The sequence below is a fragment of the Lytechinus pictus genome, unplaced genomic scaffold (genome assembly GCF_037042905.1).
Source record: "Lytechinus pictus isolate F3 Inbred unplaced genomic scaffold, Lp3.0 scaffold_250, whole genome shotgun sequence".
NCBI lineage: Eukaryota > Metazoa > Echinodermata > Echinoidea > Temnopleuroida > Toxopneustidae > Lytechinus > Lytechinus pictus.
This window is the reverse complement of record NW_026974370.1, coordinates 1-26,671: the sequence shown is the minus strand read 5'-3', so window position 1 is coordinate 26,671 and position 26,671 is coordinate 1. Positions and strand designations below refer to the sequence as shown.

Below are 26,671 nucleotides of genomic sequence, written 5' to 3'. Positions count from 1 at the left end.
AAAAAAGGAGACAAAAGTGATACTATAAAGGAAAACAAATACCAACGACTTAAAATGAAAAAATGAATAAAGGGGCATTTCATGAAGCAAAAAATGCCTACAACACCCGGTATTCCCAGGCGGTCTCCCATCCAAGTACTAACCGAGCCCTATGCTGCTTGACTTCGGTGATCGGACGAGAACCGGTATATTCAGCATGGTATGGTCGTAGGCTCTTGCTCCATCAAAGTCAAGCTATTTGAAGGGATACTATGACGTCATCATCTATTTAATCCCTGTCAGTAATAATATTGGTTGATTGATGTCTTCAGTCATTCCACCGATCTTTCATTGGGTTTGTTTCAGTTTCCATCGGATGCCTACCTACGATAATTTGGAGATATTGTCGTGTTTTTTTTCTTGGATGCGCACCTGTGTGTGACGCAACAATTCACATGATGGTGTAGGCCTTGAACTGCGCGCCTCGTCTCTTGGAGACCCTGTGCTTGCAAACAAACGACTTTCATCATTGCCTTGAATGTCGGACATCAAGCGAAAAGTTTATTCCTGCTCTATTAAAAAGGGTGACGAAGGAGACGAAAAAGACAACAAAAAAGGAGACAAAAGTGATACTATAAAGGAAAACAAATACCAACGACTTAAAATGAAAAAATGAATAAAGGGGCATTTCATGAAGCAAAAAATGCCTACAACACCCGGTATTCCCAGGCGGTCTCCCATCCAAGTACTAACCGAGCCCTATGCTGCTTGACTTCGGTGATCGGACGAGAACCGGTATATTCAGCATGGTATGGTCGTAGGCTCTTGCTCCATCAAAGTCAAGCTATTTGAAGGGATACTATGACGTCATCATCTATTTAATCCCTGTCAGTAATAATATTGGTTGATTGATGTCTTCAGTCATTCCACCGATCTTTCATTGGGTTTGTTTCAGTTTCCATCGGATGCCTACCTACGATAATTTGGAGATATTGTCGTGTTTTTTTTCTTGGATGCGCACCTGTGTGTGACGCAACAATTCACATGATGGTGTAGGCCTTGAACTGCGCGCCTCGTCTCTTGGAGACCCTGTGCTTGCAAACAAACGACTTTCATCATTGCCTTGAATGTCGGACATCAAGCGAAAAGTTTATTCCTGCTCTATTAAAAAGGGTGACGAAGGAGACGAAAAAGACAACAAAAAAGGAGACAAAAGTGATACTATAAAGGAAAACAAATACCAACGACTTAAAATGAAAAAATGAATAAAGGGGCATTTCATGAAGCAAAAAATGCCTACAACACCCGGTATTCCCAGGCGGTCTCCCATCCAAGTACTAACCGAGCCCTATGCTGCTTGACTTCGGTGATCGGACGAGAACCGGTATATTCAGCATGGTATGGTCGTAGGCTCTTGCTCCATCAAAGTCAAGCTATTTGAAGGGATACTATGACGTCATCATCTATTTAATCCCTGTCAGTAATAATATTGGTTGATTGATGTCTTCAGTCATTCCACCGATCTTTCATTGGGTTTGTTTCAGTTTCCATCGGATGCCTACCTACGATAATTTGGAGATATTGTCGTGTTTTTTTTCTTGGATGCGCACCTGTGTGTGACGCAACAATTCACATGATGGTGTAGGCCTTGAACTGCGCGCCTCGTCTCTTGGAGACCCTGTGCTTGCAAACAAACGACTTTCATCATTGCCTTGAATGTCGGACATCAAGCGAAAAGTTTATTCCTGCTCTATTAAAAAGGGTGACGAAGGAGACGAAAAAGACAACAAAAAAGGAGACAAAAGTGATACTATAAAGGAAAACAAATACCAACGACTTAAAATGAAAAAATGAATAAAGGGGCATTTCATGAAGCAAAAAATGCCTACAACACCCGGTATTCCCAGGCGGTCTCCCATCCAAGTACTAACCGAGCCCTATGCTGCTTGACTTCGGTGATCGGACGAGAACCGGTATATTCAGCATGGTATGGTCGTAGGCTCTTGCTCCATCAAAGTCAAGCTATTTGAAGGGATACTATGACGTCATCATCTATTTAATCCCTGTCAGTAATAATATTGGTTGATTGATGTCTTCAGTCATTCCACCGATCTTTCATTGGGTTTGTTTCAGTTTCCATCGGATGCCTACCTACGATAATTTGGAGATATTGTCGTGTTTTTTTTCTTGGATGCGCACCTGTGTGTGACGCAACAATTCACATGATGGTGTAGGCCTTGAACTGCGCGCCTCGTCTCTTGGAGACCCTGTGCTTGCAAACAAACGACTTTCATCATTGCCTTGAATGTCGGACATCAAGCGAAAAGTTTATTCCTGCTCTATTAAAAAGGGTGACGAAGGAGACGAAAAAGACAACAAAAAAGGAGACAAAAGTGATACTATAAAGGAAAACAAATACCAACGACTTAAAATGAAAAAATGAATAAAGGGGCATTTCATGAAGCAAAAAATGCCTACAACACCCGGTATTCCCAGGCGGTCTCCCATCCAAGTACTAACCGAGCCCTATGCTGCTTGACTTCGGTGATCGGACGAGAACCGGTATATTCAGCATGGTATGGTCGTAGGCTCTTGCTCCATCAAAGTCAAGCTATTTGAAGGGATACTATGACGTCATCATCTATTTAATCCCTGTCAGTAATAATATTGGTTGATTGATGTCTTCAGTCATTCCACCGATCTTTCATTGGGTTTGTTTCAGTTTCCATCGGATGCCTACCTACGATAATTTGGAGATATTGTCGTGTTTTTTTTCTTGGATGCGCACCTGTGTGTGACGCAACAATTCACATGATGGTGTAGGCCTTGAACTGCGCGCCTCGTCTCTTGGAGACCCTGTGCTTGCAAACAAACGACTTTCATCATTGCCTTGAATGTCGGACATCAAGCGAAAAGTTTATTCCTGCTCTATTAAAAAGGGTGACGAAGGAGACGAAAAAGACAACAAAAAAGGAGACAAAAGTGATACTATAAAGGAAAACAAATACCAACGACTTAAAATGAAAAAATGAATAAAGGGGCATTTCATGAAGCAAAAAATGCCTACAACACCCGGTATTCCCAGGCGGTCTCCCATCCAAGTACTAACCGAGCCCTATGCTGCTTGACTTCGGTGATCGGACGAGAACCGGTATATTCAGCATGGTATGGTCGTAGGCTCTTGCTCCATCAAAGTCAAGCTATTTGAAGGGATACTATGACGTCATCATCTATTTAATCCCTGTCAGTAATAATATTGGTTGATTGATGTCTTCAGTCATTCCACCGATCTTTCATTGGGTTTGTTTCAGTTTCCATCGGATGCCTACCTACGATAATTTGGAGATATTGTCGTGTTTTTTTTCTTGGATGCGCACCTGTGTGTGACGCAACAATTCACATGATGGTGTAGGCCTTGAACTGCGCGCCTCGTCTCTTGGAGACCCTGTGCTTGCAAACAAACGACTTTCATCATTGCCTTGAATGTCGGACATCAAGCGAAAAGTTTATTCCTGCTCTATTAAAAAGGGTGACGAAGGAGACGAAAAAGACAACAAAAAAGGAGACAAAAGTGATACTATAAAGGAAAACAAATACCAACGACTTAAAATGAAAAAATGAATAAAGGGGCATTTCATGAAGCAAAAAATGCCTACAACACCCGGTATTCCCAGGCGGTCTCCCATCCAAGTACTAACCGAGCCCTATGCTGCTTGACTTCGGTGATCGGACGAGAACCGGTATATTCAGCATGGTATGGTCGTAGGCTCTTGCTCCATCAAAGTCAAGCTATTTGAAGGGATACTATGACGTCATCATCTATTTAATCCCTGTCAGTAATAATATTGGTTGATTGATGTCTTCAGTCATTCCACCGATCTTTCATTGGGTTTGTTTCAGTTTCCATCGGATGCCTACCTACGATAATTTGGAGATATTGTCGTGTTTTTTTTCTTGGATGCGCACCTGTGTGTGACGCAACAATTCACATGATGGTGTAGGCCTTGAACTGCGCGCCTCGTCTCTTGGAGACCCTGTGCTTGCAAACAAACGACTTTCATCATTGCCTTGAATGTCGGACATCAAGCGAAAAGTTTATTCCTGCTCTATTAAAAAGGGTGACGAAGGAGACGAAAAAGACAACAAAAAAGGAGACAAAAGTGATACTATAAAGGAAAACAAATACCAACGACTTAAAATGAAAAAATGAATAAAGGGGCATTTCATGAAGCAAAAAATGCCTACAACACCCGGTATTCCCAGGCGGTCTCCCATCCAAGTACTAACCGAGCCCTATGCTGCTTGACTTCGGTGATCGGACGAGAACCGGTATATTCAGCATGGTATGGTCGTAGGCTCTTGCTCCATCAAAGTCAAGCTATTTGAAGGGATACTATGACGTCATCATCTATTTAATCCCTGTCAGTAATAATATTGGTTGATTGATGTCTTCAGTCATTCCACCGATCTTTCATTGGGTTTGTTTCAGTTTCCATCGGATGCCTACCTACGATAATTTGGAGATATTGTCGTGTTTTTTTTCTTGGATGCGCACCTGTGTGTGACGCAACAATTCACATGATGGTGTAGGCCTTGAACTGCGCGCCTCGTCTCTTGGAGACCCTGTGCTTGCAAACAAACGACTTTCATCATTGCCTTGAATGTCGGACATCAAGCGAAAAGTTTATTCCTGCTCTATTAAAAAGGGTGACGAAGGAGACGAAAAAGACAACAAAAAAGGAGACAAAAGTGATACTATAAAGGAAAACAAATACCAACGACTTAAAATGAAAAAATGAATAAAGGGGCATTTCATGAAGCAAAAAATGCCTACAACACCCGGTATTCCCAGGCGGTCTCCCATCCAAGTACTAACCGAGCCCTATGCTGCTTGACTTCGGTGATCGGACGAGAACCGGTATATTCAGCATGGTATGGTCGTAGGCTCTTGCTCCATCAAAGTCAAGCTATTTGAAGGGATACTATGACGTCATCATCTATTTAATCCCTGTCAGTAATAATATTGGTTGATTGATGTCTTCAGTCATTCCACCGATCTTTCATTGGGTTTGTTTCAGTTTCCATCGGATGCCTACCTACGATAATTTGGAGATATTGTCGTGTTTTTTTTCTTGGATGCGCACCTGTGTGTGACGCAACAATTCACATGATGGTGTAGGCCTTGAACTGCGCGCCTCGTCTCTTGGAGACCCTGTGCTTGCAAACAAACGACTTTCATCATTGCCTTGAATGTCGGACATCAAGCGAAAAGTTTATTCCTGCTCTATTAAAAAGGGTGACGAAGGAGACGAAAAAGACAACAAAAAAGGAGACAAAAGTGATACTATAAAGGAAAACAAATACCAACGACTTAAAATGAAAAAATGAATAAAGGGGCATTTCATGAAGCAAAAAATGCCTACAACACCCGGTATTCCCAGGCGGTCTCCCATCCAAGTACTAACCGAGCCCTATGCTGCTTGACTTCGGTGATCGGACGAGAACCGGTATATTCAGCATGGTATGGTCGTAGGCTCTTGCTCCATCAAAGTCAAGCTATTTGAAGGGATACTATGACGTCATCATCTATTTAATCCCTGTCAGTAATAATATTGGTTGATTGATGTCTTCAGTCATTCCACCGATCTTTCATTGGGTTTGTTTCAGTTTCCATCGGATGCCTACCTACGATAATTTGGAGATATTGTCGTGTTTTTTTTCTTGGATGCGCACCTGTGTGTGACGCAACAATTCACATGATGGTGTAGGCCTTGAACTGCGCGCCTCGTCTCTTGGAGACCCTGTGCTTGCAAACAAACGACTTTCATCATTGCCTTGAATGTCGGACATCAAGCGAAAAGTTTATTCCTGCTCTATTAAAAAGGGTGACGAAGGAGACGAAAAAGACAACAAAAAAGGAGACAAAAGTGATACTATAAAGGAAAACAAATACCAACGACTTAAAATGAAAAAATGAATAAAGGGGCATTTCATGAAGCAAAAAATGCCTACAACACCCGGTATTCCCAGGCGGTCTCCCATCCAAGTACTAACCGAGCCCTATGCTGCTTGACTTCGGTGATCGGACGAGAACCGGTATATTCAGCATGGTATGGTCGTAGGCTCTTGCTCCATCAAAGTCAAGCTATTTGAAGGGATACTATGACGTCATCATCTATTTAATCCCTGTCAGTAATAATATTGGTTGATTGATGTCTTCAGTCATTCCACCGATCTTTCATTGGGTTTGTTTCAGTTTCCATCGGATGCCTACCTACGATAATTTGGAGATATTGTCGTGTTTTTTTTCTTGGATGCGCACCTGTGTGTGACGCAACAATTCACATGATGGTGTAGGCCTTGAACTGCGCGCCTCGTCTCTTGGAGACCCTGTGCTTGCAAACAAACGACTTTCATCATTGCCTTGAATGTCGGACATCAAGCGAAAAGTTTATTCCTGCTCTATTAAAAAGGGTGACGAAGGAGACGAAAAAGACAACAAAAAAGGAGACAAAAGTGATACTATAAAGGAAAACAAATACCAACGACTTAAAATGAAAAAATGAATAAAGGGGCATTTCATGAAGCAAAAAATGCCTACAACACCCGGTATTCCCAGGCGGTCTCCCATCCAAGTACTAACCGAGCCCTATGCTGCTTGACTTCGGTGATCGGACGAGAACCGGTATATTCAGCATGGTATGGTCGTAGGCTCTTGCTCCATCAAAGTCAAGCTATTTGAAGGGATACTATGACGTCATCATCTATTTAATCCCTGTCAGTAATAATATTGGTTGATTGATGTCTTCAGTCATTCCACCGATCTTTCATTGGGTTTGTTTCAGTTTCCATCGGATGCCTACCTACGATAATTTGGAGATATTGTCGTGTTTTTTTTCTTGGATGCGCACCTGTGTGTGACGCAACAATTCACATGATGGTGTAGGCCTTGAACTGCGCGCCTCGTCTCTTGGAGACCCTGTGCTTGCAAACAAACGACTTTCATCATTGCCTTGAATGTCGGACATCAAGCGAAAAGTTTATTCCTGCTCTATTAAAAAGGGTGACGAAGGAGACGAAAAAGACAACAAAAAAGGAGACAAAAGTGATACTATAAAGGAAAACAAATACCAACGACTTAAAATGAAAAAATGAATAAAGGGGCATTTCATGAAGCAAAAAATGCCTACAACACCCGGTATTCCCAGGCGGTCTCCCATCCAAGTACTAACCGAGCCCTATGCTGCTTGACTTCGGTGATCGGACGAGAACCGGTATATTCAGCATGGTATGGTCGTAGGCTCTTGCTCCATCAAAGTCAAGCTATTTGAAGGGATACTATGACGTCATCATCTATTTAATCCCTGTCAGTAATAATATTGGTTGATTGATGTCTTCAGTCATTCCACCGATCTTTCATTGGGTTTGTTTCAGTTTCCATCGGATGCCTACCTACGATAATTTGGAGATATTGTCGTGTTTTTTTTCTTGGATGCGCACCTGTGTGTGACGCAACAATTCACATGATGGTGTAGGCCTTGAACTGCGCGCCTCGTCTCTTGGAGACCCTGTGCTTGCAAACAAACGACTTTCATCATTGCCTTGAATGTCGGACATCAAGCGAAAAGTTTATTCCTGCTCTATTAAAAAGGGTGACGAAGGAGACGAAAAAGACAACAAAAAAGGAGACAAAAGTGATACTATAAAGGAAAACAAATACCAACGACTTAAAATGAAAAAATGAATAAAGGGGCATTTCATGAAGCAAAAAATGCCTACAACACCCGGTATTCCCAGGCGGTCTCCCATCCAAGTACTAACCGAGCCCTATGCTGCTTGACTTCGGTGATCGGACGAGAACCGGTATATTCAGCATGGTATGGTCGTAGGCTCTTGCTCCATCAAAGTCAAGCTATTTGAAGGGATACTATGACGTCATCATCTATTTAATCCCTGTCAGTAATAATATTGGTTGATTGATGTCTTCAGTCATTCCACCGATCTTTCATTGGGTTTGTTTCAGTTTCCATCGGATGCCTACCTACGATAATTTGGAGATATTGTCGTGTTTTTTTTCTTGGATGCGCACCTGTGTGTGACGCAACAATTCACATGATGGTGTAGGCCTTGAACTGCGCGCCTCGTCTCTTGGAGACCCTGTGCTTGCAAACAAACGACTTTCATCATTGCCTTGAATGTCGGACATCAAGCGAAAAGTTTATTCCTGCTCTATTAAAAAGGGTGACGAAGGAGACGAAAAAGACAACAAAAAAGGAGACAAAAGTGATACTATAAAGGAAAACAAATACCAACGACTTAAAATGAAAAAATGAATAAAGGGGCATTTCATGAAGCAAAAAATGCCTACAACACCCGGTATTCCCAGGCGGTCTCCCATCCAAGTACTAACCGAGCCCTATGCTGCTTGACTTCGGTGATCGGACGAGAACCGGTATATTCAGCATGGTATGGTCGTAGGCTCTTGCTCCATCAAAGTCAAGCTATTTGAAGGGATACTATGACGTCATCATCTATTTAATCCCTGTCAGTAATAATATTGGTTGATTGATGTCTTCAGTCATTCCACCGATCTTTCATTGGGTTTGTTTCAGTTTCCATCGGATGCCTACCTACGATAATTTGGAGATATTGTCGTGTTTTTTTTCTTGGATGCGCACCTGTGTGTGACGCAACAATTCACATGATGGTGTAGGCCTTGAACTGCGCGCCTCGTCTCTTGGAGACCCTGTGCTTGCAAACAAACGACTTTCATCATTGCCTTGAATGTCGGACATCAAGCGAAAAGTTTATTCCTGCTCTATTAAAAAGGGTGACGAAGGAGACGAAAAAGACAACAAAAAAGGAGACAAAAGTGATACTATAAAGGAAAACAAATACCAACGACTTAAAATGAAAAAATGAATAAAGGGGCATTTCATGAAGCAAAAAATGCCTACAACACCCGGTATTCCCAGGCGGTCTCCCATCCAAGTACTAACCGAGCCCTATGCTGCTTGACTTCGGTGATCGGACGAGAACCGGTATATTCAGCATGGTATGGTCGTAGGCTCTTGCTCCATCAAAGTCAAGCTATTTGAAGGGATACTATGACGTCATCATCTATTTAATCCCTGTCAGTAATAATATTGGTTGATTGATGTCTTCAGTCATTCCACCGATCTTTCATTGGGTTTGTTTCAGTTTCCATCGGATGCCTACCTACGATAATTTGGAGATATTGTCGTGTTTTTTTTCTTGGATGCGCACCTGTGTGTGACGCAACAATTCACATGATGGTGTAGGCCTTGAACTGCGCGCCTCGTCTCTTGGAGACCCTGTGCTTGCAAACAAACGACTTTCATCATTGCCTTGAATGTCGGACATCAAGCGAAAAGTTTATTCCTGCTCTATTAAAAAGGGTGACGAAGGAGACGAAAAAGACAACAAAAAAGGAGACAAAAGTGATACTATAAAGGAAAACAAATACCAACGACTTAAAATGAAAAAATGAATAAAGGGGCATTTCATGAAGCAAAAAATGCCTACAACACCCGGTATTCCCAGGCGGTCTCCCATCCAAGTACTAACCGAGCCCTATGCTGCTTGACTTCGGTGATCGGACGAGAACCGGTATATTCAGCATGGTATGGTCGTAGGCTCTTGCTCCATCAAAGTCAAGCTATTTGAAGGGATACTATGACGTCATCATCTATTTAATCCCTGTCAGTAATAATATTGGTTGATTGATGTCTTCAGTCATTCCACCGATCTTTCATTGGGTTTGTTTCAGTTTCCATCGGATGCCTACCTACGATAATTTGGAGATATTGTCGTGTTTTTTTTCTTGGATGCGCACCTGTGTGTGACGCAACAATTCACATGATGGTGTAGGCCTTGAACTGCGCGCCTCGTCTCTTGGAGACCCTGTGCTTGCAAACAAACGACTTTCATCATTGCCTTGAATGTCGGACATCAAGCGAAAAGTTTATTCCTGCTCTATTAAAAAGGGTGACGAAGGAGACGAAAAAGACAACAAAAAAGGAGACAAAAGTGATACTATAAAGGAAAACAAATACCAACGACTTAAAATGAAAAAATGAATAAAGGGGCATTTCATGAAGCAAAAAATGCCTACAACACCCGGTATTCCCAGGCGGTCTCCCATCCAAGTACTAACCGAGCCCTATGCTGCTTGACTTCGGTGATCGGACGAGAACCGGTATATTCAGCATGGTATGGTCGTAGGCTCTTGCTCCATCAAAGTCAAGCTATTTGAAGGGATACTATGACGTCATCATCTATTTAATCCCTGTCAGTAATAATATTGGTTGATTGATGTCTTCAGTCATTCCACCGATCTTTCATTGGGTTTGTTTCAGTTTCCATCGGATGCCTACCTACGATAATTTGGAGATATTGTCGTGTTTTTTTTCTTGGATGCGCACCTGTGTGTGACGCAACAATTCACATGATGGTGTAGGCCTTGAACTGCGCGCCTCGTCTCTTGGAGACCCTGTGCTTGCAAACAAACGACTTTCATCATTGCCTTGAATGTCGGACATCAAGCGAAAAGTTTATTCCTGCTCTATTAAAAAGGGTGACGAAGGAGACGAAAAAGACAACAAAAAAGGAGACAAAAGTGATACTATAAAGGAAAACAAATACCAACGACTTAAAATGAAAAAATGAATAAAGGGGCATTTCATGAAGCAAAAAATGCCTACAACACCCGGTATTCCCAGGCGGTCTCCCATCCAAGTACTAACCGAGCCCTATGCTGCTTGACTTCGGTGATCGGACGAGAACCGGTATATTCAGCATGGTATGGTCGTAGGCTCTTGCTCCATCAAAGTCAAGCTATTTGAAGGGATACTATGACGTCATCATCTATTTAATCCCTGTCAGTAATAATATTGGTTGATTGATGTCTTCAGTCATTCCACCGATCTTTCATTGGGTTTGTTTCAGTTTCCATCGGATGCCTACCTACGATAATTTGGAGATATTGTCGTGTTTTTTTTCTTGGATGCGCACCTGTGTGTGACGCAACAATTCACATGATGGTGTAGGCCTTGAACTGCGCGCCTCGTCTCTTGGAGACCCTGTGCTTGCAAACAAACGACTTTCATCATTGCCTTGAATGTCGGACATCAAGCGAAAAGTTTATTCCTGCTCTATTAAAAAGGGTGACGAAGGAGACGAAAAAGACAACAAAAAAGGAGACAAAAGTGATACTATAAAGGAAAACAAATACCAACGACTTAAAATGAAAAAATGAATAAAGGGGCATTTCATGAAGCAAAAAATGCCTACAACACCCGGTATTCCCAGGCGGTCTCCCATCCAAGTACTAACCGAGCCCTATGCTGCTTGACTTCGGTGATCGGACGAGAACCGGTATATTCAGCATGGTATGGTCGTAGGCTCTTGCTCCATCAAAGTCAAGCTATTTGAAGGGATACTATGACGTCATCATCTATTTAATCCCTGTCAGTAATAATATTGGTTGATTGATGTCTTCAGTCATTCCACCGATCTTTCATTGGGTTTGTTTCAGTTTCCATCGGATGCCTACCTACGATAATTTGGAGATATTGTCGTGTTTTTTTTCTTGGATGCGCACCTGTGTGTGACGCAACAATTCACATGATGGTGTAGGCCTTGAACTGCGCGCCTCGTCTCTTGGAGACCCTGTGCTTGCAAACAAACGACTTTCATCATTGCCTTGAATGTCGGACATCAAGCGAAAAGTTTATTCCTGCTCTATTAAAAAGGGTGACGAAGGAGACGAAAAAGACAACAAAAAAGGAGACAAAAGTGATACTATAAAGGAAAACAAATACCAACGACTTAAAATGAAAAAATGAATAAAGGGGCATTTCATGAAGCAAAAAATGCCTACAACACCCGGTATTCCCAGGCGGTCTCCCATCCAAGTACTAACCGAGCCCTATGCTGCTTGACTTCGGTGATCGGACGAGAACCGGTATATTCAGCATGGTATGGTCGTAGGCTCTTGCTCCATCAAAGTCAAGCTATTTGAAGGGATACTATGACGTCATCATCTATTTAATCCCTGTCAGTAATAATATTGGTTGATTGATGTCTTCAGTCATTCCACCGATCTTTCATTGGGTTTGTTTCAGTTTCCATCGGATGCCTACCTACGATAATTTGGAGATATTGTCGTGTTTTTTTTCTTGGATGCGCACCTGTGTGTGACGCAACAATTCACATGATGGTGTAGGCCTTGAACTGCGCGCCTCGTCTCTTGGAGACCCTGTGCTTGCAAACAAACGACTTTCATCATTGCCTTGAATGTCGGACATCAAGCGAAAAGTTTATTCCTGCTCTATTAAAAAGGGTGACGAAGGAGACGAAAAAGACAACAAAAAAGGAGACAAAAGTGATACTATAAAGGAAAACAAATACCAACGACTTAAAATGAAAAAATGAATAAAGGGGCATTTCATGAAGCAAAAAATGCCTACAACACCCGGTATTCCCAGGCGGTCTCCCATCCAAGTACTAACCGAGCCCTATGCTGCTTGACTTCGGTGATCGGACGAGAACCGGTATATTCAGCATGGTATGGTCGTAGGCTCTTGCTCCATCAAAGTCAAGCTATTTGAAGGGATACTATGACGTCATCATCTATTTAATCCCTGTCAGTAATAATATTGGTTGATTGATGTCTTCAGTCATTCCACCGATCTTTCATTGGGTTTGTTTCAGTTTCCATCGGATGCCTACCTACGATAATTTGGAGATATTGTCGTGTTTTTTTTCTTGGATGCGCACCAGTGTGTGACGCAACAATTCACATGATGGTGTAGGCCTTGAACTGCGCGCCTCGTCTCTTGGAGACCCTGTGCTTGCAAACAAACGACTTTCATCATTGCCTTGAATGTCGGACATCAAGCGAAAAGTTTATTCCTGCTCTATTAAAAAGGGTGACGAAGGAGACGAAAAAGACAACAAAAAAGGAGACAAAAGTGATACTATAAAGGAAAACAAATACCAACGACTTAAAATGAAAAAATGAATAAAGGGGCATTTCATGAAGCAAAAAATGCCTACAACACCCGGTATTCCCAGGCGGTCTCCCATCCAAGTACTAACCGAGCCCTATGCTGCTTGACTTCGGTGATCGGACGAGAACCGGTATATTCAGCATGGTATGGTCGTAGGCTCTTGCTCCATCAAAGTCAAGCTATTTGAAGGGATACTATGACGTCATCATCTATTTAATCCCTGTCAGTAATAATATTGGTTGATTGATGTCTTCAGTCATTCCACCGATCTTTCATTGGGTTTGTTTCAGTTTCCATCGGATGCCTACCTACGATAATTTGGAGATATTGTCGTGTTTTTTTTCTTGGATGCGCACCTGTGTGTGACGCAACAATTCACATGATGGTGTAGGCCTTGAACTGCGCGCCTCGTCTCTTGGAGACCCTGTGCTTGCAAACAAACGACTTTCATCATTGCCTTGAATGTCGGACATCAAGCGAAAAGTTTATTCCTGCTCTATTAAAAAGGGTGACGAAGGAGACGAAAAAGACAACAAAAAAGGAGACAAAAGTGATACTATAAAGGAAAACAAATACCAACGACTTAAAATGAAAAAATGAATAAAGGGGCATTTCATGAAGCAAAAAATGCCTACAACACCCGGTATTCCCAGGCGGTCTCCCATCCAAGTACTAACCGAGCCCTATGCTGCTTGACTTCGGTGATCGGACGAGAACCGGTATATTCAGCATGGTATGGTCGTAGGCTCTTGCTCCATCAAAGTCAAGCTATTTGAAGGGATACTATGACGTCATCATCTATTTAATCCCTGTCAGTAATAATATTGGTTGATTGATGTCTTCAGTCATTCCACCGATCTTTCATTGGGTTTGTTTCAGTTTCCATCGGATGCCTACCTACGATAATTTGGAGATATTGTCGTGTTTTTTTTCTTGGATGCGCACCTGTGTGTGACGCAACAATTCACATGATGGTGTAGGCCTTGAACTGCGCGCCTCGTCTCTTGGAGACCCTGTGCTTGCAAACAAACGACTTTCATCATTGCCTTGAATGTCGGACATCAAGCGAAAAGTTTATTCCTGCTCTATTAAAAAGGGTGACGAAGGAGACGAAAAAGACAACAAAAAAGGAGACAAAAGTGATACTATAAAGGAAAACAAATACCAACGACTTAAAATGAAAAAATGAATAAAGGGGCATTTCATGAAGCAAAAAATGCCTACAACACCCGGTATTCCCAGGCGGTCTCCCATCCAAGTACTAACCGAGCCCTATGCTGCTTGACTTCGGTGATCGGACGAGAACCGGTATATTCAGCATGGTATGGTCGTAGGCTCTTGCTCCATCAAAGTCAAGCTATTTGAAGGGATACTATGACGTCATCATCTATTTAATCCCTGTCAGTAATAATATTGGTTGATTGATGTCTTCAGTCATTCCACCGATCTTTCATTGGGTTTGTTTCAGTTTCCATCGGATGCCTACCTACGATAATTTGGAGATATTGTCGTGTTTTTTTTCTTGGATGCGCACCTGTGTGTGACGCAACAATTCACATGATGGTGTAGGCCTTGAACTGCGCGCCTCGTCTCTTGGAGACCCTGTGCTTGCAAACAAACGACTTTCATCATTGCCTTGAATGTCGGACATCAAGCGAAAAGTTTATTCCTGCTCTATTAAAAAGGGTGACGAAGGAGACGAAAAAGACAACAAAAAAGGAGACAAAAGTGATACTATAAAGGAAAACAAATACCAACGACTTAAAATGAAAAAATGAATAAAGGGGCATTTCATGAAGCAAAAAATGCCTACAACACCCGGTATTCCCAGGCGGTCTCCCATCCAAGTACTAACCGAGCCCTATGCTGCTTGACTTCGGTGATCGGACGAGAACCGGTATATTCAGCATGGTATGGTCGTAGGCTCTTGCTCCATCAAAGTCAAGCTATTTGAAGGGATACTATGACGTCATCATCTATTTAATCCCTGTCAGTAATAATATTGGTTGATTGATGTCTTCAGTCATTCCACCGATCTTTCATTGGGTTTGTTTCAGTTTCCATCGGATGCCTACCTACGATAATTTGGAGATATTGTCGTGTTTTTTTTCTTGGATGCGCACCTGTGTGTGACGCAACAATTCACATGATGGTGTAGGCCTTGAACTGCGCGCCTCGTCTCTTGGAGACCCTGTGCTTGCAAACAAACGACTTTCATCATTGCCTTGAATGTCGGACATCAAGCGAAAAGTTTATTCCTGCTCTATTAAAAAGGGTGACGAAGGAGACGAAAAAGACAACAAAAAAGGAGACAAAAGTGATACTATAAAGGAAAACAAATACCAACGACTTAAAATGAAAAAATGAATAAAGGGGCATTTCATGAAGCAAAAAATGCCTACAACACCCGGTATTCCCAGGCGGTCTCCCATCCAAGTACTAACCGAGCCCTATGCTGCTTGACTTCGGTGATCGGACGAGAACCGGTATATTCAGCATGGTATGGTCGTAGGCTCTTGCTCCATCAAAGTCAAGCTATTTGAAGGGATACTATGACGTCATCATCTATTTAATCCCTGTCAGTAATAATATTGGTTGATTGATGTCTTCAGTCATTCCACCGATCTTTCATTGGGTTTGTTTCAGTTTCCATCGGATGCCTACCTACGATAATTTGGAGATATTGTCGTGTTTTTTTTCTTGGATGCGCACCTGTGTGTGACGCAACAATTCACATGATGGTGTAGGCCTTGAACTGCGCGCCTCGTCTCTTGGAGACCCTGTGCTTGCAAACAAACGACTTTCATCATTGCCTTGAATGTCGGACATCAAGCGAAAAGTTTATTCCTGCTCTATTAAAAAGGGTGACGAAGGAGACGAAAAAGACAACAAAAAAGGAGACAAAAGTGATACTATAAAGGAAAACAAATACCAACGACTTAAAATGAAAAAATGAATAAAGGGGCATTTCATGAAGCAAAAAATGCCTACAACACCCGGTATTCCCAGGCGGTCTCCCATCCAAGTACTAACCGAGCCCTATGCTGCTTGACTTCGGTGATCGGACGAGAACCGGTATATTCAGCATGGTATGGTCGTAGGCTCTTGCTCCATCAAAGTCAAGCTATTTGAAGGGATACTATGACGTCATCATCTATTTAATCCCTGTCAGTAATAATATTGGTTGATTGATGTCTTCAGTCATTCCACCGATCTTTCATTGGGTTTGTTTCAGTTTCCATCGGATGCCTACCTACGATAATTTGGAGATATTGTCGTGTTTTTTTTCTTGGATGCGCACCTGTGTGTGACGCAACAATTCACATGATGGTGTAGGCCTTGAACTGCGCGCCTCGTCTCTTGGAGACCCTGTGCTTGCAAACAAACGACTTTCATCATTGCCTTGAATGTCGGACATCAAGCGAAAAGTTTATTCCTGCTCTATTAAAAAGGGTGACGAAGGAGACGAAAAAGACAACAAAAAAGGAGACAAAAGTGATACTATAAAGGAAAACAAATACCAACGACTTAAAATGAAAAAATGAATAAAGGGGCATTTCATGAAGCAAAAAATGCCTACAACACCCGGTATTCCCAGGCGGTCTCCCATCCAAGTACTAACCGAGCCCTATGCTGCTTGACTTCGGTGATCGGACGAGAACCGGTATATTCAGCATGGTATGGTCGTAGGCTCTTGCTCCATCAAAGTCAAGCTATTTGAAGGGATACTATGACGTCATCATCTATTTAATCCCTGTCAGTAATAATATTGGTTGATTGATGTCTTCAGTCATTCCACCGATCTTTCATTGGGTTTGTTTCAGTTTCCATCGGATGCCTACCTACGATAATTTGGAGATATTGTCGTGTTTTTTTTCTTGGATGCGCACCTGTGTGTGACGCAACAATTCACATGATGGTGTAGGCCTTGAACTGCGCGCCTCGTCTCTTGGAGACCCTGTGCTTGCAAACAAACGACTTTCATCATTGCCTTGAATGTCGGACATCAAGCGAAAAGTTTATTCCTGCTCTATTAAAAAGGGTGACGAAGGAGACGAAAAAGACAACAAAAAAGGAGACAAAAGTGATACTATAAAGGAAAACAAATACCAACGACTTAAAATGAAAAAATGAATAAAGGGGCATTTCATGAAGCAAAAAATGCCTACAACACCCGGTATTCCCAGGCGGTCTCCCATCCAAGTACTAACCGAGCCCTATGCTGCTTGACTTCGGTGATCGGACGAGAACCGGTATATTCAGCATGGTATGGTCGTAGGCTCTTGCTCCATCAAAGTCAAGCTATTTGAAGGGATACTATGACGTCATCATCTATTTAATCCCTGTCAGTAATAATATTGGTTGATTGATGTCTTCAGTCATTCCACCGATCTTTCATTGGGTTTGTTTCAGTTTCCATCGGATGCCTACCTACGATAATTTGGAGATATTGTCGTGTTTTTTTTCTTGGATGCGCACCTGTGTGTGACGCAACAATTCACATGATGGTGTAGGCCTTGAACTGCGCGCCTCGTCTCTTGGAGACCCTGTGCTTGCAAACAAACGACTTTCATCATTGCCTTGAATGTCGGACATCAAGCGAAAAGTTTATTCCTGCTCTATTAAAAAGGGTGACGAAGGAGACGAAAAAGACAACAAAAAAGGAGACAAAAGTGATACTATAAAGGAAAACAAATACCAACGACTTAAAATGAAAAAATGAATAAAGGGGCATTTCATGAAGCAAAAAATGCCTACAACACCCGGTATTCCCAGGCGGTCTCCCATCCAAGTACTAACCGAGCCCTATGCTGCTTGACTTCGGTGATCGGACGAGAACCGGTATATTCAGCATGGTATGGTCGTAGGCTCTTGCTCCATCAAAGTCAAGCTATTTGAAGGGATACTATGACGTCATCATCTATTTAATCCCTGTCAGTAATAATATTGGTTGATTGATGTCTTCAGTCATTCCACCGATCTTTCATTGGGTTTGTTTCAGTTTCCATCGGATGCCTACCTACGATAATTTGGAGATATTGTCGTGTTTTTTTTCTTGGATGCGCACCTGTGTGTGACGCAACAATTCACATGATGGTGTAGGCCTTGAACTGCGCGCCTCGTCTCTTGGAGACCCTGTGCTTGCAAACAAACGACTTTCATCATTGCCTTGAATGTCGGACATCAAGCGAAAAGTTTATTCCTGCTCTATTAAAAAGGGTGACGAAGGAGACGAAAAAGACAACAAAAAAGGAGACAAAAGTGATACTATAAAGGAAAACAAATACCAACGACTTAAAATGAAAAAATGAATAAAGGGGCATTTCATGAAGCAAAAAATGCCTACAACACCCGGTATTCCCAGGCGGTCTCCCATCCAAGTACTAACCGAGCCCTATGCTGCTTGACTTCGGTGATCGGACGAGAACCGGTATATTCAGCATGGTATGGTCGTAGGCTCTTGCTCCATCAAAGTCAAGCTATTTGAAGGGATACTATGACGTCATCATCTATTTAATCCCTGTCAGTAATAATATTGGTTGATTGATGTCTTCAGTCATTCCACCGATCTTTCATTGGGTTTGTTTCAGTTTCCATCGGATGCCTACCTACGATAATTTGGAGATATTGTCGTGTTTTTTTTCTTGGATGCGCACCTGTGTGTGACGCAACAATTCACATGATGGTGTAGGCCTTGAACTGCGCGCCTCGTCTCTTGGAGACCCTGTGCTTGCAAACAAACGACTTTCATCATTGCCTTGAATGTCGGACATCAAGCGAAAAGTTTATTCCTGCTCTATTAAAAAGGGTGACGAAGGAGACGAAAAAGACAACAAAAAAGGAGACAAAAGTGATACTATAAAGGAAAACAAATACCAACGACTTAAAATGAAAAAATGAATAAAGGGGCATTTCATGAAGCAAAAAATGCCTACAACACCCGGTATTCCCAGGCGGTCTCCCATCCAAGTACTAACCGAGCCCTATGCTGCTTGACTTCGGTGATCGGACGAGAACCGGTATATTCAGCATGGTATGGTCGTAGGCTCTTGCTCCATCAAAGTCAAGCTATTTGAAGGGATACTATGACGTCATCATCTATTTAATCCCTGTCAGTAATAATATTGGTTGATTGATGTCTTCAGTCATTCCACCGATCTTTCATTGGGTTTGTTTCAGTTTCCATCGGATGCCTACCTACGATAATTTGGAGATATTGTCGTGTTTTTTTTCTTGGATGCGCACCTGTGTGTGACGCAACAATTCACATGATGGTGTAGGCCTTGAACTGCGCGCCTCGTCTCTTGGAGACCCTGTGCTTGCAAACAAACGACTTTCATCATTGCCTTGAATGTCGGACATCAAGCGAAAAGTTTATTCCTGCTCTATTAAAAAGGGTGACGAAGGAGACGAAAAAGACAACAAAAAAGGAGACAAAAGTGATACTATAAAGGAAAACAAATACCAACGACTTAAAATGAAAAAATGAATAAAGGGGCATTTCATGAAGCAAAAAATGCCTACAACACCCGGTATTCCCAGGCGGTCTCCCATCCAAGTACTAACCGAGCCCTATGCTGCTTGACTTCGGTGATCGGACGAGAACCGGTATATTCAGCATGGTATGGTCGTAGGCTCTTGCTCCATCAAAGTCAAGCTATTTGAAGGGATACTATGACGTCATCATCTATTTAATCCCTGTCAGTAATAATATTGGTTGATTGATGTCTTCAGTCATTCCACCGATCTTTCATTGGGTTTGTTTCAGTTTCCATCGGATGCCTACCTACGATAATTTGGAGATATTGTCGTGTTTTTTTTCTTGGATGCGCACCTGTGTGTGACGCAACAATTCACATGATGGTGTAGGCCTTGAACTGCGCGCCTCGTCTCTTGGAGACCCTGTGCTTGCAAACAAACGACTTTCATCATTGCCTTGAATGTCGGACATCAAGCGAAAAGTTTATTCCTGCTCTATTAAAAAGGGTGACGAAGGAGACGAAAAAGACAACAAAAAAGGAGACAAAAGTGATACTATAAAGGAAAACAAATACCAACGACTTAAAATGAAAAAATGAATAAAGGGGCATTTCATGAAGCAAAAAATGCCTACAACACCCGGTATTCCCAGGCGGTCTCCCATCCAAGTACTAACCGAGCCCTATGCTGCTTGACTTCGGTGATCGGACGAGAACCGGTATATTCAGCATGGTATGGTCGTAGGCTCTTGCTCCATCAAAGTCAAGCTATTTGAAGGGATACTATGACGTCATCATCTATTTAATCCCTGTCAGTAATAATATTGGTTGATTGATGTCTTCAGTCATTCCACCGATCTTTCATTGGGTTTGTTTCAGTTTCCATCGGATGCCTACCTACGATAATTTGGAGATATTGTCGTGTTTTTTTTCTTGGATGCGCACCTGTGTGTGACGCAACAATTCACATGATGGTGTAGGCCTTGAACTGCGCGCCTCGTCTCTTGGAGACCCTGTGCTTGCAAACAAACGACTTTCATCATTGCCTTGAATGTCGGACATCAAGCGAAAAGTTTATTCCTGCTCTATTAAAAAGGGTGACGAAGGAGACGAAAAAGACAACAAAAAAGGAGACAAAAGTGATACTATAAAGGAAAACAAATACCAACGACTTAAAATGAAAAAATGAATAAAGGGGCATTTCATGAAGCAAAAAATGCCTACAACACCCGGTATTCCCAGGCGGTCTCCCATCCAAGTACTAACCGAGCCCTATGCTGCTTGACTTCGGTGATCGGACGAGAACCGGTATATTCAGCATGGTATGGTCGTAGGCTCTTGCTCCATCAAAGTCAAGCTATTTGAAGGGATACTATGACGTCATCATCTATTTAATCCCTGTCAGTAATAATATTGGTTGATTGATGTCTTCAGTCATTCCACCGATCTTTCATTGGGTTTGTTTCAGTTTCCATCGGATGCCTACCTACGATAATTTGGAGATATTGTCGTGTTTTTTTTCTTGGATGCGCACCTGTGTGTGACGCAACAATTCACATGATGGTGTAGGCCTTGAACTGCGCGCCTCGTCTCTTGGAGACCCTGTGCTTGCAAACAAACGACTTTCATCATTGCCTTGAATGTCGGACATCAAGCGAAAAGTTTATTCCTGCTCTATTAAAAAGGGTGACGAAGGAGACGAAAAAGACAACAAAAAAGGAGACAAAAGTGATACTATAAAGGAAAACAAATACCAACGACTTAAAATGAAAAAATGAATAAAGGGGCATTTCATGAAGCAAAAAATGCCTACAACACCCGGTATTCCCAGGCGGTCTCCCATCCAAGTACTAACCGAGCCCTATGCTGCTTGACTTCGGTGATCGGACGAGAACCGGTATATTCAGCATGGTATGGTCGTAGGCTCTTGCTCCATCAAAGTCAAGCTATTTGAAGGGATACTATGACGTCATCATCTATTTAATCCCTGTCAGTAATAATATTGGTTGATTGATGTCTTCAGTCATTCCACCGATCTTTCATTGGGTTTGTTTCAGTTTCCATCGGATGCCTACCTACGATAATTTGGAGATATTGTCGTGTTTTTTTTCTTGGATGCGCACCTGTGTGTGACGCAACAATTCACATGATGGTGTAGGCCTTGAACTGCGCGCCTCGTCTCTTGGAGACCCTGTGCTTGCAAACAAACGACTTTCATCATTGCCTTGAATGTCGGACATCAAGCGAAAAGTTTATTCCTGCTCTATTAAAAAGGGTGACGAAGGAGACGAAAAAGACAACAAAAAAGGAGACAAAAGTGATACTATAAAGGAAAACAAATACCAACGACTTAAAATGAAAAAATGAATAAAGGGGCATTTCATGAAGCAAAAAATGCCTACAACACCCGGTATTCCCAGGCGGTCTCCCATCCAAGTACTAACCGAGCCCTATGCTGCTTGACTTCGGTGATCGGACGAGAACCGGTATATTCAGCATGGTATGGTCGTAGGCTCTTGCTCCATCAAAGTCAAGCTATTTGAAGGGATACTATGACGTCATCATCTATTTAATCCCTGTCAGTAATAATATTGGTTGATTGATGTCTTCAGTCATTCCACCGATCTTTCATTGGGTTTGTTTCAGTTTCCATCGGATGCCTACCTACGATAATTTGGAGATATTGTCGTGTTTTTTTTCTTGGATGCGCACCTGTGTGTGACGCAACAATTCACATGATGGTGTAGGCCTTGAACTGCGCGCCTCGTCTCTTGGAGACCCTGTGCTTGCAAACAAACGACTTTCATCATTGCCTTGAATGTCGGACATCAAGCGAAAAGTTTATTCCTGCTCTATTAAAAAGGGTGACGAAGGAGACGAAAAAGACAACAAAAAAGGAGACAAAAGTGATACTATAAAGGAAAACAAATACCAACGACTTAAAATGAAAAAATGAATAAAGGGGCATTTCATGAAGCAAAAAATGCCTACAACACCCGGTATTCCCAGGCGGTCTCCCATCCAAGTACTAACCGAGCCCTATGCTGCTTGACTTCGGTGATCGGACGAGAACCGGTATATTCAGCATGGTATGGTCGTAGGCTCTTGCTCCATCAAAGTCAAGCTATTTGAAGGGATACTATGACGTCATCATCTATTTAATCCCTGTCAGTAATAATATTGGTTGATTGATGTCTTCAGTCATTCCACCGATCTTTCATTGGGTTTGTTTCAGTTTCCATCGGATGCCTACCTACGATAATTTGGAGATATTGTCGTGTTTTTTTTCTTGGATGCGCACCTGTGTGTGACGCAACAATTCACATGATGGTGTAGGCCTTGAACTGCGCGCCTCGTCTCTTGGAGACCCTGTGCTTGCAAACAAACGACTTTCATCATTGCCTTGAATGTCGGACATCAAGCGAAAAGTTTATTCCTGCTCTATTAAAAAGGGTGACGAAGGAGACGAAAAAGACAACAAAAAAGGAGACAAAAGTGATACTATAAAGGAAAACAAATACCAACGACTTAAAATGAAAAAATGAATAAAGGGGCATTTCATGAAGCAAAAAATGCCTACAACACCCGGTATTCCCAGGCGGTCTCCCATCCAAGTACTAACCGAGCCCTATGCTGCTTGACTTCGGTGATCGGACGAGAACCGGTATATTCAGCATGGTATGGTCGTAGGCTCTTGCTCCATCAAAGTCAAGCTATTTGAAGGGATACTATGACGTCATCATCTATTTAATCCCTGTCAGTAATAATATTGGTTGATTGATGTCTTCAGTCATTCCACCGATCTTTCATTGGGTTTGTTTCAGTTTCCATCGGATGCCTACCTACGATAATTTGGAGATATTGTCGTGTTTTTTTTCTTGGATGCGCACCTGTGTGTGACGCAACAATTCACATGATGGTGTAGGCCTTGAACTGCGCGCCTCGTCTCTTGGAGACCCTGTGCTTGCAAACAAACGACTTTCATCATTGCCTTGAATGTCGGACATCAAGCGAAAAGTTTATTCCTGCTCTATTAAAAAGGGTGACGAAGGAGACGAAAAAGACAACAAAAAAGGAGACAAAAGTGATACTATAAAGGAAAACAAATACCAACGACTTAAAATGAAAAAATGAATAAAGGGGCATTTCATGAAGCAAAAAATGCCTACAACACCCGGTATTCCCAGGCGGTCTCCCATCCAAGTACTAACCGAGCCCTATGCTGCTTGACTTCGGTGATCGGACGAGAACCGGTATATTCAGCATGGTATGGTCGTAGGCTCTTGCTCCATCAAAGTCAAGCTATTTGAAGGGATACTATGACGTCATCATCTATTTAATCCCTGTCAGTAATAATATTGGTTGATTGATGTCTTCAGTCATTCCACCGATCTTTCATTGGGTTTGTTTCAGTTTCCATCGGATGCCTACCTACGATAATTTGGAGATATTGTCGTGTTTTTTTTCTTGGATGCGCACCTGTGTGTGACGCAACAATTCACATGATGGTGTAGGCCTTGAACTGCGCGCCTCGTCTCTTGGAGACCCTGTGCTTGCAAACAAACGACTTTCATCATTGCCTTGAATGTCGGACATCAAGCGAAAAGTTTATTCCTGCTCTATTAAAAAGGGTGACGAAGGAGACGAAAAAGACAACAAAAAAGGAGACAAAAGTGATACTATAAAGGAAAACAAATACCAACGACTTAAAATGAAAAAATGAATAAAGGGGCATTTCATGAAGCAAAAAATGCCTACAACACCCGGTATTCCCAGGCGGTCTCCCATCCAAGTACTAACCGAGCCCTATGCTGCTTGACTTCGGTGATCGGACGAGAACCGGTATATTCAGCATGGTATGGTCGTAGGCTCTTGCTCCATCAAAGTCAAGCTATTTGAAGGGATACTATGACGTCATCATCTATTTAATCCCTGTCAGTAATAATATTGGTTGATTGATGTCTTCAGTCATTCCACCGATCTTTCATTGGGTTTGTTTCAGTTTCCATCGGATGCCTACCTACGATAATTTGGAGATATTGTCGTGTTTTTTTTCTTGGATGCGCACCTGTGTGTGACGCAACAATTCACATGATGGTGTAGGCCTTGAACTGCGCGCCTCGTCTCTTGGAGACCCTGTGCTTGCAAACAAACGACTTTCATCATTGCCTTGAATGTCGGACATCAAGCGAAAAGTTTATTCCTGCTCTATTAAAAAGGGTGACGAAGGAGACGAAAAAGACAACAAAAAAGGAGACAAAAGTGATACTATAAAGGAAAACAAATACCAACGACTTAAAATGAAAAAATGAATAAAGGGGCATTTCATGAAGCAAAAAATGCCTACAACACCCGGTATTCCCAGGCGGTCTCCCATCCAAGTACTAACCGAGCCCTATGCTGCTTGACTTCGGTGATCGGACGAGAACCGGTATATTCAGCATGGTATGGTCGTAGGCTCTTGCTCCATCAAAGTCAAGCTATTTGAAGGGATACTATGACGTCATCATCTATTTAATCCCTGTCAGTAATAATATTGGTTGATTGATGTCTTCAGTCATTCCACCGATCTTTCATTGGGTTTGTTTCAGTTTCCATCGGATGCCTACCTACGATAATTTGGAGATATTGTCGTGTTTTTTTTCTTGGATGCGCACCTGTGTGTGACGCAACAATTCACATGATGGTGTAGGCCTTGAACTGCGCGCCTCGTCTCTTGGAGACCCTGTGCTTGCAAACAAACGACTTTCATCATTGCCTTGAATGTCGGACATCAAGCGAAAAGTTTATTCCTGCTCTATTAAAAAGGGTGACGAAGGAGACGAAAAAGACAACAAAAAAGGAGACAAAAGTGATACTATAAAGGAAAACAAATACCAACGACTTAAAATGAAAAAATGAATAAAGGGGCATTTCATGAAGCAAAAAATGCCTACAACACCCGGTATTCCCAGGCGGTCTCCCATCCAAGTACTAACCGAGCCCTATGCTGCTTGACTTCGGTGATCGGACGAGAACCGGTATATTCAGCATGGTATGGTCGTAGGCTCTTGCTCCATCAAAGTCAAGCTATTTGAAGGGATACTATGACGTCATCATCTATTTAATCCCTGTCAGTAATAATATTGGTTGATTGATGTCTTCAGTCATTCCACCGATCTTTCATTGGGTTTGTTTCAGTTTCCATCGGATGCCTACCTACGATAATTTGGAGATATTGTCGTGTTTTTTTTCTTGGATGCGCACCTGTGTGTGACGCAACAATTCACATGATGGTGTAGGCCTTGAACTGCGCGCCTCGTCTCTTGGAGACCCTGTGCTTGCAAACAAACGACTTTCATCATTGCCTTGAATGTCGGACATCAAGCGAAAAGTTTATTCCTGCTCTATTAAAAAGGGTGACGAAGGAGACGAAAAAGACAACAAAAAAGGAGACAAAAGTGATACTATAAAGGAAAACAAATACCAACGACTTAAAATGAAAAAATGAATAAAGGGGCATTTCATGAAGCAAAAAATGCCTACAACACCCGGTATTCCCAGGCGGTCTCCCATCCAAGTACTAACCGAGCCCTATGCTGCTTGACTTCGGTGATCGGACGAGAACCGGTATATTCAGCATGGTATGGTCGTAGGCTCTTGCTCCATCAAAGTCAAGCTATTTGAAGGGATACTATGACGTCATCATCTATTTAATCCCTGTCAGTAATAATATTGGTTGATTGATGTCTTCAGTCATTCCACCGATCTTTCATTGGGTTTGTTTCAGTTTCCATCGGATGCCTACCTACGATAATTTGGAGATATTGTCGTGTTTTTTTTCTTGGATGCGCACCTGTGTGTGACGCAACAATTCACATGATGGTGTAGGCCTTGAACTGCGCGCCTCGTCTCTTGGAGACCCTGTGCTTGCAAACAAACGACTTTCATCATTGCCTTGAATGTCGGACATCAAGCGAAAAGTTTATTCCTGCTCTATTAAAAAGGGTGACGAAGGAGACGAAAAAGACAACAAAAAAGGAGACAAAAGTGATACTATAAAGGAAAACAAATACCAACGACTTAAAATGAAAAAATGAATAAAGGGGCATTTCATGAAGCAAAAAATGCCTACAACACCCGGTATTCCCAGGCGGTCTCCCATCCAAGTACTAACCGAGCCCTATGCTGCTTGACTTA

At 42.3% G+C, this 26,671-nt stretch overlaps 45 non-coding genes across 45 annotated transcripts; all 45 read right to left on the bottom strand.

Moving 5' to 3' along the window:
• Positions 1-94: 94 nt before the first annotated feature.
• On the bottom strand, positions 95-213 carry LOC135159452 (5S ribosomal RNA). The gene has a single exon (XR_010298189.1). It is a non-coding gene; the product is annotated as a 5S ribosomal RNA (ribosomal RNA).
• A 470-nt stretch (positions 214-683) lies between these two features.
• On the bottom strand, positions 684-802 carry LOC135159451 (5S ribosomal RNA). Its single transcript, XR_010298188.1, has one exon. It is a non-coding gene; the product is annotated as a 5S ribosomal RNA (ribosomal RNA).
• A 470-nt stretch (positions 803-1,272) lies between these two features.
• LOC135159450 (5S ribosomal RNA) lies at positions 1,273-1,391 on the bottom strand. Its single transcript, XR_010298187.1, has one exon. It is a non-coding gene; the product is annotated as a 5S ribosomal RNA (ribosomal RNA).
• A 470-nt stretch (positions 1,392-1,861) lies between these two features.
• Positions 1,862-1,980, bottom strand: LOC135159449 (5S ribosomal RNA). The gene has a single exon (XR_010298186.1). It is a non-coding gene; the product is annotated as a 5S ribosomal RNA (ribosomal RNA).
• Positions 1,981-2,450: 470 nt separating this feature from the next.
• LOC135159448 (5S ribosomal RNA) lies at positions 2,451-2,569 on the bottom strand. The gene has a single exon (XR_010298185.1). It is a non-coding gene; the product is annotated as a 5S ribosomal RNA (ribosomal RNA).
• Positions 2,570-3,039: 470 nt separating this feature from the next.
• LOC135159447 (5S ribosomal RNA) lies at positions 3,040-3,158 on the bottom strand. Its single transcript, XR_010298184.1, has one exon. It is a non-coding gene; the product is annotated as a 5S ribosomal RNA (ribosomal RNA).
• Positions 3,159-3,628: 470 nt separating this feature from the next.
• LOC135159446 (5S ribosomal RNA) lies at positions 3,629-3,747 on the bottom strand. Its single transcript, XR_010298183.1, has one exon. It is a non-coding gene; the product is annotated as a 5S ribosomal RNA (ribosomal RNA).
• A 470-nt stretch (positions 3,748-4,217) lies between these two features.
• On the bottom strand, positions 4,218-4,336 carry LOC135159445 (5S ribosomal RNA). The gene has a single exon (XR_010298182.1). It is a non-coding gene; the product is annotated as a 5S ribosomal RNA (ribosomal RNA).
• Positions 4,337-4,806: 470 nt separating this feature from the next.
• Positions 4,807-4,925, bottom strand: LOC135159444 (5S ribosomal RNA). Its single transcript, XR_010298181.1, has one exon. It is a non-coding gene; the product is annotated as a 5S ribosomal RNA (ribosomal RNA).
• A 470-nt stretch (positions 4,926-5,395) lies between these two features.
• On the bottom strand, positions 5,396-5,514 carry LOC135159443 (5S ribosomal RNA). Its single transcript, XR_010298180.1, has one exon. It is a non-coding gene; the product is annotated as a 5S ribosomal RNA (ribosomal RNA).
• A 470-nt stretch (positions 5,515-5,984) lies between these two features.
• On the bottom strand, positions 5,985-6,103 carry LOC135159441 (5S ribosomal RNA). Its single transcript, XR_010298178.1, has one exon. It is a non-coding gene; the product is annotated as a 5S ribosomal RNA (ribosomal RNA).
• A 470-nt stretch (positions 6,104-6,573) lies between these two features.
• On the bottom strand, positions 6,574-6,692 carry LOC135159440 (5S ribosomal RNA). Its single transcript, XR_010298177.1, has one exon. It is a non-coding gene; the product is annotated as a 5S ribosomal RNA (ribosomal RNA).
• Positions 6,693-7,162: 470 nt separating this feature from the next.
• Positions 7,163-7,281, bottom strand: LOC135159439 (5S ribosomal RNA). The gene has a single exon (XR_010298175.1). It is a non-coding gene; the product is annotated as a 5S ribosomal RNA (ribosomal RNA).
• A 470-nt stretch (positions 7,282-7,751) lies between these two features.
• Positions 7,752-7,870, bottom strand: LOC135159438 (5S ribosomal RNA). Its single transcript, XR_010298174.1, has one exon. It is a non-coding gene; the product is annotated as a 5S ribosomal RNA (ribosomal RNA).
• A 470-nt stretch (positions 7,871-8,340) lies between these two features.
• On the bottom strand, positions 8,341-8,459 carry LOC135159437 (5S ribosomal RNA). The gene has a single exon (XR_010298173.1). It is a non-coding gene; the product is annotated as a 5S ribosomal RNA (ribosomal RNA).
• A 470-nt stretch (positions 8,460-8,929) lies between these two features.
• Positions 8,930-9,048, bottom strand: LOC135159436 (5S ribosomal RNA). Its single transcript, XR_010298172.1, has one exon. It is a non-coding gene; the product is annotated as a 5S ribosomal RNA (ribosomal RNA).
• Positions 9,049-9,518: 470 nt separating this feature from the next.
• Positions 9,519-9,637, bottom strand: LOC135159435 (5S ribosomal RNA). The gene has a single exon (XR_010298171.1). It is a non-coding gene; the product is annotated as a 5S ribosomal RNA (ribosomal RNA).
• A 470-nt stretch (positions 9,638-10,107) lies between these two features.
• Positions 10,108-10,226, bottom strand: LOC135159434 (5S ribosomal RNA). The gene has a single exon (XR_010298170.1). It is a non-coding gene; the product is annotated as a 5S ribosomal RNA (ribosomal RNA).
• A 470-nt stretch (positions 10,227-10,696) lies between these two features.
• LOC135159433 (5S ribosomal RNA) lies at positions 10,697-10,815 on the bottom strand. Its single transcript, XR_010298169.1, has one exon. It is a non-coding gene; the product is annotated as a 5S ribosomal RNA (ribosomal RNA).
• A 470-nt stretch (positions 10,816-11,285) lies between these two features.
• On the bottom strand, positions 11,286-11,404 carry LOC135159432 (5S ribosomal RNA). The gene has a single exon (XR_010298168.1). It is a non-coding gene; the product is annotated as a 5S ribosomal RNA (ribosomal RNA).
• Positions 11,405-11,874: 470 nt separating this feature from the next.
• Positions 11,875-11,993, bottom strand: LOC135159430 (5S ribosomal RNA). The gene has a single exon (XR_010298166.1). It is a non-coding gene; the product is annotated as a 5S ribosomal RNA (ribosomal RNA).
• Positions 11,994-12,463: 470 nt separating this feature from the next.
• LOC135159429 (5S ribosomal RNA) lies at positions 12,464-12,582 on the bottom strand. Its single transcript, XR_010298165.1, has one exon. It is a non-coding gene; the product is annotated as a 5S ribosomal RNA (ribosomal RNA).
• Positions 12,583-13,052: 470 nt separating this feature from the next.
• LOC135159428 (5S ribosomal RNA) lies at positions 13,053-13,171 on the bottom strand. Its single transcript, XR_010298164.1, has one exon. It is a non-coding gene; the product is annotated as a 5S ribosomal RNA (ribosomal RNA).
• A 470-nt stretch (positions 13,172-13,641) lies between these two features.
• On the bottom strand, positions 13,642-13,760 carry LOC135159427 (5S ribosomal RNA). The gene has a single exon (XR_010298163.1). It is a non-coding gene; the product is annotated as a 5S ribosomal RNA (ribosomal RNA).
• Positions 13,761-14,230: 470 nt separating this feature from the next.
• LOC135159426 (5S ribosomal RNA) lies at positions 14,231-14,349 on the bottom strand. The gene has a single exon (XR_010298162.1). It is a non-coding gene; the product is annotated as a 5S ribosomal RNA (ribosomal RNA).
• Positions 14,350-14,819: 470 nt separating this feature from the next.
• LOC135159425 (5S ribosomal RNA) lies at positions 14,820-14,938 on the bottom strand. The gene has a single exon (XR_010298161.1). It is a non-coding gene; the product is annotated as a 5S ribosomal RNA (ribosomal RNA).
• A 470-nt stretch (positions 14,939-15,408) lies between these two features.
• Positions 15,409-15,527, bottom strand: LOC135159424 (5S ribosomal RNA). The gene has a single exon (XR_010298160.1). It is a non-coding gene; the product is annotated as a 5S ribosomal RNA (ribosomal RNA).
• A 470-nt stretch (positions 15,528-15,997) lies between these two features.
• LOC135159423 (5S ribosomal RNA) lies at positions 15,998-16,116 on the bottom strand. The gene has a single exon (XR_010298159.1). It is a non-coding gene; the product is annotated as a 5S ribosomal RNA (ribosomal RNA).
• Positions 16,117-16,586: 470 nt separating this feature from the next.
• LOC135159422 (5S ribosomal RNA) lies at positions 16,587-16,705 on the bottom strand. The gene has a single exon (XR_010298158.1). It is a non-coding gene; the product is annotated as a 5S ribosomal RNA (ribosomal RNA).
• A 470-nt stretch (positions 16,706-17,175) lies between these two features.
• LOC135159421 (5S ribosomal RNA) lies at positions 17,176-17,294 on the bottom strand. The gene has a single exon (XR_010298157.1). It is a non-coding gene; the product is annotated as a 5S ribosomal RNA (ribosomal RNA).
• A 470-nt stretch (positions 17,295-17,764) lies between these two features.
• On the bottom strand, positions 17,765-17,883 carry LOC135159419 (5S ribosomal RNA). The gene has a single exon (XR_010298155.1). It is a non-coding gene; the product is annotated as a 5S ribosomal RNA (ribosomal RNA).
• Positions 17,884-18,353: 470 nt separating this feature from the next.
• LOC135159418 (5S ribosomal RNA) lies at positions 18,354-18,472 on the bottom strand. The gene has a single exon (XR_010298154.1). It is a non-coding gene; the product is annotated as a 5S ribosomal RNA (ribosomal RNA).
• A 470-nt stretch (positions 18,473-18,942) lies between these two features.
• On the bottom strand, positions 18,943-19,061 carry LOC135159417 (5S ribosomal RNA). The gene has a single exon (XR_010298153.1). It is a non-coding gene; the product is annotated as a 5S ribosomal RNA (ribosomal RNA).
• A 470-nt stretch (positions 19,062-19,531) lies between these two features.
• LOC135159416 (5S ribosomal RNA) lies at positions 19,532-19,650 on the bottom strand. Its single transcript, XR_010298152.1, has one exon. It is a non-coding gene; the product is annotated as a 5S ribosomal RNA (ribosomal RNA).
• A 470-nt stretch (positions 19,651-20,120) lies between these two features.
• LOC135159415 (5S ribosomal RNA) lies at positions 20,121-20,239 on the bottom strand. Its single transcript, XR_010298151.1, has one exon. It is a non-coding gene; the product is annotated as a 5S ribosomal RNA (ribosomal RNA).
• A 470-nt stretch (positions 20,240-20,709) lies between these two features.
• LOC135159414 (5S ribosomal RNA) lies at positions 20,710-20,828 on the bottom strand. The gene has a single exon (XR_010298150.1). It is a non-coding gene; the product is annotated as a 5S ribosomal RNA (ribosomal RNA).
• Positions 20,829-21,298: 470 nt separating this feature from the next.
• Positions 21,299-21,417, bottom strand: LOC135159413 (5S ribosomal RNA). Its single transcript, XR_010298149.1, has one exon. It is a non-coding gene; the product is annotated as a 5S ribosomal RNA (ribosomal RNA).
• Positions 21,418-21,887: 470 nt separating this feature from the next.
• LOC135159412 (5S ribosomal RNA) lies at positions 21,888-22,006 on the bottom strand. The gene has a single exon (XR_010298148.1). It is a non-coding gene; the product is annotated as a 5S ribosomal RNA (ribosomal RNA).
• Positions 22,007-22,476: 470 nt separating this feature from the next.
• On the bottom strand, positions 22,477-22,595 carry LOC135159411 (5S ribosomal RNA). The gene has a single exon (XR_010298147.1). It is a non-coding gene; the product is annotated as a 5S ribosomal RNA (ribosomal RNA).
• Positions 22,596-23,065: 470 nt separating this feature from the next.
• Positions 23,066-23,184, bottom strand: LOC135159410 (5S ribosomal RNA). Its single transcript, XR_010298146.1, has one exon. It is a non-coding gene; the product is annotated as a 5S ribosomal RNA (ribosomal RNA).
• Positions 23,185-23,654: 470 nt separating this feature from the next.
• LOC135159453 (5S ribosomal RNA) lies at positions 23,655-23,773 on the bottom strand. Its single transcript, XR_010298190.1, has one exon. It is a non-coding gene; the product is annotated as a 5S ribosomal RNA (ribosomal RNA).
• A 470-nt stretch (positions 23,774-24,243) lies between these two features.
• On the bottom strand, positions 24,244-24,362 carry LOC135159442 (5S ribosomal RNA). Its single transcript, XR_010298179.1, has one exon. It is a non-coding gene; the product is annotated as a 5S ribosomal RNA (ribosomal RNA).
• A 470-nt stretch (positions 24,363-24,832) lies between these two features.
• Positions 24,833-24,951, bottom strand: LOC135159431 (5S ribosomal RNA). Its single transcript, XR_010298167.1, has one exon. It is a non-coding gene; the product is annotated as a 5S ribosomal RNA (ribosomal RNA).
• A 470-nt stretch (positions 24,952-25,421) lies between these two features.
• Positions 25,422-25,540, bottom strand: LOC135159420 (5S ribosomal RNA). The gene has a single exon (XR_010298156.1). It is a non-coding gene; the product is annotated as a 5S ribosomal RNA (ribosomal RNA).
• Positions 25,541-26,010: 470 nt separating this feature from the next.
• LOC135159404 (5S ribosomal RNA) lies at positions 26,011-26,129 on the bottom strand. Its single transcript, XR_010298140.1, has one exon. It is a non-coding gene; the product is annotated as a 5S ribosomal RNA (ribosomal RNA).
• Between the last annotated feature and the right edge of the window lie 542 nt (positions 26,130-26,671).